Below are 9,507 nucleotides of genomic sequence, written 5' to 3'. Positions count from 1 at the left end.
AATATATATTAGGTATCTATAAGGAATAGGTTCTAAGTATAATTAGAGTTAATATTAATTTTAAAATAAAGAAGTTAGTAGAAATCTTAATATTTCTAATAGTTACTAGAGCGCGCTAGATTATTTCTTTAAACTATTTAAATAACCTATTAGCAGCCTATAGCCTTAATAAAGCTATTTCTTATAGTATTAAGGTAATAATAAGGCCTACTACTTATACTATCTTTAGGTAAATTATATTAAGCTTAGCTCCTAAGTCTAAAAGCGCTAATATTTAGGCTTCCTTAATGCTTATTAGAGCCTATAGCTAATCTCTCTAGATATGCTTAAACCTATATTTATAGTTATACTCTTATTACTAGCTAGTTATTCTTTCCCTATCTTCTAGCTCTATATATAACACCTAATACTAACGTAGCAGTATTAGCACTATAATCTATAACCTATTAGAGCCTAATTTTTAGGTGCTAGCTTAAATAATTATACCTTAATATACTTCTATATATATATATTCTAGGTATAATAGTATTAAGTTACTAACTTTAAATACTAGAGCTTTATTAGGCTCTAGTATAAGTAGTTCTTCTACCTCTACGCGCATATAGTATAGCTTAGTTATTCTTTTATATAACTCTAGTGCTAAAGCTAATAAGTTCTATAGTAAAACTTTAACTATTATCTATAGTACCTACCTTATAAGTATATTTAAGTCGCTAGTAAGGTAGTTAAGTAATTTAACTTTTTACGCTGCATTTAGCAACTATTATTTTATAGAGAAACTATTAACGTAGGTATATAGCAAGTAGGCTAGTATACTAAGCGGGCTACTTTTGCTAAAACTATACTAAAACACTATTACTATCTAAATGCCCCCCTACTAACTCTGTTTTAAACGCGTTAAAAGAGTGTTAGATCTAGCTTGCGCTTTAAGCTCTTAAACAAGACGCAAAACTCCTAGTGCAACGTGCTATAGCTATCTATAGAGTCTCTTAAACTATACTAGACTATTAACGCGCAGGATAACCTTTACGCGTTAATACTATAGCTAACTTATATAATCTAACTAGCGCTAAGAAGCAGGTAATTATTATATGCATACTTAAGCTAGTTATGTAAGGAGAGTCCCCTTAGCTTATAATTATAGCTAATATAGCTAATTCTCTATAAAAAGAGCGCGGTTTAGCCTCTATTAGCCTAAGGTAGGCTAGTAGGTTTATTTCGCGTTAGGAGGAGCTTAAAATAGTCTTTAATCGCAAGTATAACTATAAGCAAGCCCTCTACAAGGATCCTGCAGTAATCTAGGGCTAGTTTAGCCTAGTAGCTAATATTAAAGCTAAGTATAGTATCCTAGATAATAATATATATAACTTTAACAAGACAGGCTTTATAATAGGCTAGATATCTACTAGAGTTATTATTATAGATGCAGAGAAGCTAGGACAAGCAAAGTAGGTCTAGCTAGGCAACTAGGAGTAGGTAATAGTTATTAAGGGTATTAATGCTATAGGATAGGCTATTCCGCCCTATATTATCTTTAAAGCCTGCTAACACCTATCTAACTAGTATAAGGATAATAACCTGCCCTAAGATTAGACTATTGCTATCTCTAAAAATAGCTAGACTACTAATAAGCTTAGTTTTAACTAGTTAAAGCACTTTAATAGGTATATAAAGACATATACTATTAGCACCTACTATTTACTAATTATTAATAGTTATAGGAGCTATAACTCTGCAGAATTTAAGCAATACTATAAGGATTATAAGATTATAACCCTATATATGCCTACGCACTTATTATACCTCCTATAGCCCCTTAACGTGGCTTATTTTAGCCCTCTAAAGAAGGCATATAGAGATAAGGTTAATAAGCTTATATGTAACTAGATTAACTATATTATAAAGTAGAAGTTCCTGCTATACTTTAAAGCAGCTTATAAGAAAGCTATTACCCCTAGTAATATCTAGGGAGGGTTCTAAGGCGCAGGACTAGTCCCTTATAACCTAGAATAGGTTATATTAACTCTTAATATAAAGCTGCGCACTCTAATACTACTACTCCCTATAAATAATAAGCCCTAGCAGTTGCAAACCCTAAGCAATACCCTAGAACTTAGGTTATAATTAATGCTTATAAAGACAAGGATTTAGAGGCATATAAATAGCTCTCCTATATTAATAGTTAAGGCGTTTAAGAAGGTATTAAAGGGGGCAGCAATTATTATATATAAGCTAGTTTTAGCACAATAGGAAATTAGCAAGCTTTAAGCAGCTAATAAGGCTGCTATATAATAAAAATTATATAAAAGAAGGCATATTTATACTAAAGGAAGCCTTGCAGTTAAAGAAGGCTAGCAGTTAACTGCTTTGCAGGAGTTTAGGGCGCGTAGTAATAGTAAGAGGGTAAAGAAGTAAGTGCGCGCTAAAGGAGGTAAACTATCTTAACAATGCTATAGATAGTATAGAGAGAGTAGGCATAACGCGCAAACGTGCAAGAATAGAGTAGATAAGGTTTCTAAGTAATACTATAGCTTATTTTCCCTTATATAGCGCTAATTTATAGTATTTTAGGCTATAATAGGTTAAGTTTTAGTATAGTCTTAGCAAAAGTAGCCCGCTTAGTATACTAGCCCGCTTACTATATACCTATATTAACTTCTATCTTATTATTAGCTAGCTTAATATTAACCTATTTATCCTCTCTCTACCTTCTATTTTAAACTATAGGCACGTGCTCTAATACTACCTTAGAAGTAGCTACCTTCTTATATCTAGTTTTAATTATATTAACCTATAGTCTTAAGCTTATTTCTATTATTATAAACTTAATATTCCTTCTATAGTTATCTTCTTCTAGAAGCCCTACTGCCTATATACTATTATTATCTATTATAATTATATTACTTATAATTCTAATAACTCCTTACTACTTATTTTCTTATTTATATAGGTTTACTATAATAAGTAGGTTAACTACCTAATACCTACTTACTTAAAGCTAGCTCTTAATACCTTCTATAATTAATAGTATAATTACTATTCTATTTATACTCTATACTTCTTCTTTTAGATTTTCTTATATCCTCTATGCTAAGCAGTTTCTTAGATTAAGGTATATCTACTTGTTTTAAATTAACTTAGTATAATCTTTATAATTAGTAGCTATATGCTCTTGCTTTCTATAGGCATAACAGTCTATTAGGTCTCTTAGCGCTAGAGCGTTATAGCTTAGTTAGTATAGAGCTAGTTAGAAATTATTTATTAATATAGCATAGCTAACTATTACTAGTAAAGTCCTAATAGCTAATTAGGGCGTATTTACTTAGTTTACTGCTATTATAACTTCCTTTTATACTTCTAAGTTAGCTAATAGTTCTACCTTCTATAGAGCCTATACTACTAAGAATAAGTTTATTCTATTAAGCTTAACTTATAAGAATTTCTTAATTAAGTTATCTACCTCCCCTTAGGTAGGCTTATAGCCTAGTAGCATCTATACTTTATATTCTTCTTAGGGTTACTTAAGTACCTTGCTTAGATCTATTTATATAGGTTAGAATAGTAGTAATCCTATAGTTTCTAATAAGTTATTAGCTAATAGTCTATTAGAGCTTAGTCTTGCCTATTTCTTAAAGGCTAGGTTAAATATTTTAATCTCTACTTCCTTAGAAGCTACCTTACTTAGAAAGGGTTTAACCTTAGTATAACTAAATTCTTCTAGCTTTATTATAGTTAGCTTAAACTTATTTAATAGCTTATTAAGTTATTACTTACTAAGTTCTTTTACTAGGTAGAACCCTTTATATACTTCTAAGACTATACCTACTTTAAGGTATTAGTTAAATCTAGGCCTAAAGCTATCTAGGTAGCTTTATAAAGGCATATTTACTATTACTAAGTATATTATATACTATACTCTAAGAGATTCCTTAGTTTCTTCCTACTATACTTAGTTAAGGTTATAGAATTATTTCTTTATTACTTCTTTTATACCTAACTAGTTATTAGAGTTCTATATAGTAGTAAAGTTAGTTATACTTATCTTAATAATATCTTATTAAGTATAATTATAGTAACTAAGAAGTTATAAGATCTAGTCTCTAATAGTCTATTAATAGAACCTAGACTACTACTTAAGCTCTTTAAAGAATAAGGTAATATTATCTCTATTAAATATAAGGGGGACGTTAGCAAAGAGTGCCTTTTTATTTATATAGGTGCGTTAAGCATTAGACTATACTATATAGCTTACTTCTTTTATAATATCTATAAGAAAAGCTTAAAAATTATTACTTATTACTAATAGCTTATTAGTTATAGGTTACTATATAAAGGTGTCTAACACTAATTAGCCTATAGTATTTTTAGCGCCTAGAAGTATAGCAGTAATACTATTCTTTATTAAGCTTATTAGACTATAGTTCTAGTTAGTATTAGTTATAGCTTAGAGCTTATTTTTAATAATTAATAGGATAAGTAAAATTAAAGCATATATTATAATTATAATAATTAACAAGGTATTCTAGAACTACTAAAGATATACTATTTAGTTCTATTCCTTTTAAAGGGCTAGCCTAATAGATAATTAGACATACTATAAGGCTATTATTATATAAGTTTACTTCCTTCTTATTACTACTACTAAAGGGGTATTAGACTTATTATTAGTTTATTATTACCCCCCTTACTAGAAGGTAATCTTATATCTATATATATATTATATTCTTAGGTTAGAATATAAGACTCTCTTTTATATTAGCTAACTTATTATACTATATTATACCTATTTCTTAGTTATATCTAGATAGAGAAGAAGAAAGAAAGAGAAAGTATATAAATAGAAGTAAATAGGCTTAGAGTAGAGTCTAATAGACTATTAGGCTCTAAGGTAATAATAATGCCTTTAGACTTTTAATCTAAAGAGATGCTAGTTTAAAATGCGCTAGAGATGCTAATTTATAGTAGTAGGAATATTTATATTTAAAGTATAGTATATTATATATCCCCCTCTAATAGTCTATTAGGACTTATCTTTAAGCTATAGCTCTATATTATATGCCTACTCCTTATATCCTATCCTAATAGAACGCTAGGCCTCTTGCTAGGTAACTAACACTCTACTATAGTATATTACTTACTTAGCTAATAAGCTATTAAAGTATAAAAAGTTTTATATATAATATAGAGTATAAGCAAGTAATATATATAAGCAAGTAATATACCCTAATAAACTATTAGGCCTACTAATTATAATTATATAATACTATAATATTATATTATAACCTATAGTAGATATTCTTAATTACTAATATCTACTATATCTTTCTTATATATACGCAAGTTATGCCCTGTCTTACTATAGCGCTTATAGTGCCTTTTACCCTACTTGCTTATACCTATTTAGGCTCTACTCTTATATATTTTCCTCTCTACCTATACCTTAACATTATATTAGGCTATTAAATCCTCTACCTGTTCCTTTAATAGATCTCTACTCTTCTAAATCTACTTTCCTTTATATAATTTATACTTAGAAGTAGCCTTATTTAATACTTTAAGCTATAGCACTTAGGCTGCTAATAATATCTACTTATATAGTAGTATTATAGTACCTCTCTATAGCTAATTAATAATCTCTACTATTAGAGTTAGTAATAATCCTTAGTACTTTTAAATATAATCGCGAAGCAGCACTAATTAAGACTCTATCTTATTAGTGTTAGTAGGTGTCTTAGGGTTCTATTAGGCCCCCCCTAGTAGAGGTAGTGTTAGCGTCTAAAGCTTAATATTAAGCTTTAATAGCACTACTAATAGGTTATTAGGCACTAAGCTAGTTATCTTAAAGCTTAATATAATATTTACCTTTAAGAACACCTTCTTAAAAACCTTTATAAACGTTATAATAAAGGCTTTCTTATTAATTTAGCTAATATAGTCTATTACTAAGACTTTAATCTCTTTACTATACTCCTACTTTAAAGGGGTAAAACAGCCTATATTAAGTAGCTATGTAATATATATTAAGTATAGAGGCATATATAGAGTAATTATCTTATTCTCCTTATAAAGATTCTAGAAGGTAAGTAACTTATAGCTTTTATAGCTGTTAATTATTAGCAGCATATAGCTACCTACCCTCTAGCCCTTAATCTGCTTAATAAAGTGCCTTAACTAGGCTATACTAATATTATTTATAGTCTAGCTATTATTACTAACCCTAATACACTATTAAGACCTTAAATTAGAGTACTAGGATGCGTTATAGTTCTTTACTTTAAAGATAAGGTAGGGTATAATTACCTAGCCTATCGCGTTAATTATAGCAATAAAAGTTACCTACTTACAGTCTCCCTATTGCAACCTAATAGGCTTAGTATATCTCTCTAATATAGTAACTACTTTAACATAGTTTCTAATGCCTATAGTAAAGCTATTCTTATTAAAGTTATAAGTATCTTTATCTAGGATGCTGTACTTAGCCTTAATATTCTAAACTAGGTTAAACTAGGGCCTAATAGCCCCTAGATTGCTGCATAGGACTCTCTAGCGATCCCTCTGTTAAGTTATACGCAATTTAAGCCTAGGCTCACGTTTAACAAAGTTTAAAGCCTAATAGACGCTAATAGGCTTTACACTATATATAGCGCGTAGTTAATTAGCTATATCTTTAATATAATAGAGTGTTAGGGCAAATCCTTAGGTGTCAAGCTTCCTAATATACTGCATAAGTGCCCTCTCTTCTGTTTTCTATAGGTTTAATGATTTGGGTTAGGTATCGCGTGTTAACTGCCTCCCAGCGCATTGGCTGCAGAGAGTTGCCTTAGAGACCATATAGACTGTAGCAGCGCGTCACACGCTTAGCTCTTAAGGCTTCTTAATTGCTTGAAGTGCAAGCTTAATTCTGTCATCTTTTGAGAGCAATTTAAGGTCAGGTGGTTAGTCCATTGAGCTTTAAAGGCAGGAGGGCCCAATAGTTTGTTAGGGTGCGTCACTCGCTTGTGTGCGTCACTCGCTTATACTCTACGTTATATTAGTAGAGGTAAATATATACATAAAGTAACTATAACAATTAATTATATAAGATACCTAAGCTCTATCTTTTATACACTTAGAGTTATTAGGAAGTTTGCTAAAAATAACCCCTGTATTTGAAGGCGTGAATTTCTTCGGCTTTATAGTTATAGCCTCTTGGGAATCGCTTCGTTGTTTGACTGTGCTCTATTCTCGTTCTGTGTATGCCGGTCTCTGGTCAAATATATCAGTATAAGTTTCTGGTGTGCAGAGTGCAGTGTTATAACTCGGGACTCGGTCAAGGCACAAGGGTTCAGTGAGAAAGGCTTGACTATAGGCAAAGACTTAGTGACAAAACATACGTTTCGCGGATACCATACATACTCAGACCATTATGTGAGCTCAACAGGACGCATGAAGTGTAGAGGCCGTGTCGTACAAAGTAACAGGTGGCAGTCGAATTCCTGTTGGCGCCCAACCTGACGCCCTTGACCACCAACCGTTCGTACCACAAGACCCGGGCGAAATATTGGGTCAGTGTAATGATCTCCAAACATAGGAGGAGCAGCTAAAGCTTCCTCCATGGTGTCAGTGTCCCATTGTTGACCAGGCGGTCGTCCACTTAAGGAAGCGACGTTATCCGTGTCGAATATGATATCATAGGGAAAGAAGAGATGATATAGGAATCGGAGTGAGATCTGTGGTGATCAGCTGAGTGAAATTATGGACTACGACAAACTGATTTACCTTTTAGACCGCTCCAAGGTTGTTGCGTATGTGCAGCTCCATCTCAAGGTTGTGCCTAATACGGATTCGATCTTAAGCAACTGATTGCCTACAAACTCTTAAAGATTGTGGCAACAGTACTTCAATCTTGAATCTATGCTCGCCGGAGGCATTGTAGAGATCGCTCAGAATCAAAGTAGGGTTGTTCGCCAAGCTTGCCTTGACTTGCGAAACAACCAAATTGGTACAATGAAAAAGATCGCGATTCTTCGTGCAAGCTTTCAAGTACATCTGTTCATGAAATCGCACTACTATGCGTTCAACGCTAACGCTTTTCTCTAGTGGCGGAAATTCGAAGTGAACTGCAAGAGATTGCCCCCAATGGTGATATTGTGGCGGTGCAGTAACTTGGTAATAAAGCTTGTTTTTCCAAACACTAGACTCAAACTACATGTTTTAGTAACAACAATATTTCAGATAGATCTTTCAACGTTACCTGGTTCAACTCTAGTAGATCCAGCACCTTATTCTCCCTTGTCCGCATGACCTTTATTTGTGTAGTTGTGTTAAGATTCCTTGACAAATAACCGGCAGTGACTACTATAGCCTTTACACAATATATTACACGAATATCTCCCAACCCATTGACAGACTCAGGAGGATGTGGACCGAGTTCAAACACAAAAGGCCAAACATAGTTTCTAGGGCTGACAGAGAATAGTCGCAGAGCGCTTGATGATGTTAATAATGCACATAAACGTATTCGCTTCAACATAAAAACATGTTTGCTCTTAATATGCTAATGATTCATTATATTAGTGTACCACCTGTTTTGCTCAGCACTTGTGTTAAATATGTAAAGACTATCAGTGAATACCTATAACACTCGACTACTTCCCTCAAGTAACATTGTTATCTCTTTTACTTGAAAGTTGCAGTCGTTTATTAACACTACCCTTCCACGCACCTGAAGGCTTCCGTCATAGGAATCTCTAGGATAAATAGAATCGTGAACAATAGGCGTATCTAGCCTGATATCAAGTTTTCTGAATGTGGTGTCCAGCTTGAAGGCTCTCAAAACAGTTGGCATGGTAGTGCTCTGCAGACCCAAAGAGAAGATCATAAGCGTCAATGGTCTTCTTAGTGCACAGTATAGTCAGGATATAGCAGTTTCTATAGCAAAGAGCGTAGTTGTAGTCTACTGTGAGACTAATACTGTCTTGGTCAATTATAAAGTAGAGTTGCAGCAGCCCTAAATTTATTTGTTAGCTTACATATTTGTTATATGTATATGCAGGAGCATGTTGTGCTAGTGACAGGGATTGTGGTTTAGAGTAGAAGTTGTCCGCGGGGCGACTCCTTCCAGCTAACTGGTTGCACTAGTTAGCAGGATGTGGTTAGTGCCCGCATTAGCGGTGCGGGTCAATCCTAGCGGTGGAGAATCATGCCGAGGGCTTGATTAGCACGCATATTTTCTTAGAGACTATAACGTACCGCCTCTATTAGTCAAGCACTGCAGTTAAGACAGAATGGCTATACTAGAAGCAGTTACATTGCAGCCTAAACATCTAACCCCTATAAATCCATTTAAAGTATCAGTGAGAAAGGTAGTGGGATATCCGCGCTATATTTTTAAATCACTCGTCTATTCTTTTCGGTTTATTAGCTAATGCTACGCCTATCTGCGCACATCTGTAGGTTAACAATCCACAAGATCCAAGCAAGATTTTATAATGGTAGCGCATTGACTGTATCGATTCTCTTCCAGGA

This window comes from Boeremia exigua, assembly GCF_020726555.1.
Source record: "Boeremia exigua strain MPI-SDFR-AT-0100 chromosome Unknown C7974scaffold_7, whole genome shotgun sequence".
NCBI lineage: Eukaryota > Fungi > Ascomycota > Dothideomycetes > Pleosporales > Didymellaceae > Boeremia > Boeremia exigua.
This window is presented reverse-complemented; position numbering follows the sequence as displayed.